Source organism: Notamacropus eugenii, chromosome 6 (assembly GCF_028372415.1).
Source record: "Notamacropus eugenii isolate mMacEug1 chromosome 6, mMacEug1.pri_v2, whole genome shotgun sequence".
Taxonomy (NCBI): Eukaryota; Metazoa; Chordata; class Mammalia; order Diprotodontia; family Macropodidae; genus Notamacropus; species Notamacropus eugenii.
The window spans coordinates 25,521,350-25,522,591 of record NC_092877.1 but is presented as its reverse complement, the minus strand read 5'-3'; positions in this window follow the sequence as shown (position 1 = coordinate 25,522,591).

Sequence of the window (1,242 nt, the reverse complement as noted above, 5' to 3'; positions counted from 1 at the left end):
TTCATTTCATCCTTAACACCAACCTTGTGAGGTAGCTTCTGTTATTATCCTCACTTTACAGAGGGGGGAAATTAGACACAAAGGGCAAGTGAGCTACCTAAGTCCATACGGCTATTGGCTTGTTGTCTACAGTTGAACAGATCATAAGAATATAATAAATGACATGCTTCTAAGCTAGATCAAACAATGCCTTAAACTTTCTGTCCCTTAGACTCACTGTCTGCAAATCTATGCTAGTGCTTATATTCCTTCTCCAACTTTTCTTCTTCCTTTCCAGGATTTGTATCAAGATAAAATGGGGCCATTTGAGAGAAAAATAGAAAAGCATTTTTATCTCCTTTATGTGAATGCACTGTACTGTTGGTTTGGTTTGTTTTGTTTTGTTTTTTACCTCAGAAAAAAAAAAAAAAACTTTCCTCCTGACCGTACCACATGGAGTATTGTAAACCCTACTTTTGTCATGCCTGCCATATGCATATGAGGCACGTATGATTATTCATAAGCATTTATAATAACTTCCTATCCATGAATGATTTTATCACTAGGAAAAATGACTTATTCTTGATTATCATTTTACCATTGACTATCAGCTCTGAAAACAGAAATTAGGCGCCTGACAGGCTGCCTGTCATTTGTATTTTCCAATATGTGTACAAACGTGTCACTATATATGTAGCACATGTGGCAACATGCCATGCACATATAGTACATACATGTATAATGTTTTCAAAGCTCGAATCAGTCCAGTTCATATTCTCTTGAAGCTTATTCCCATTTCAGATCCCCATGGATTCAACAAATCACCCAGCCAGTTGGCTCCAGGAGTCTCTTCACATCCTGAGCAAAAGGAATGTTGCCTTTCTTTTTTAATGTAAGAACTGGAAATGGAAGGAAGAGAAAACTGTCAAATTAATTGAAAGATACATCTATCTAACCTCGAATATCACAAGATGTGCTGAAAGTCACTGTAGTGCTTTTGAAATACTTTCAAGTATCCCAGGTCAGATCATCAAAAATTCAATTCTGATTTGAGCACAAAGAATGTTTCTTAGTAAACAGAAAGGCAGAAATAATATTTTCTACTAACCTTTGGGTTAAATGACAGTTTGAGCTCATCTTTATCCATTTTTAAATTTAAGTATCTAAATATCCTTCTCCTTTTCATCTTAAATGCGTAGATAAATTGTCCATTGGGTAATTCTTTTAATGTAATCCTGTATTGATATTCTAGTTCAAAGTCAG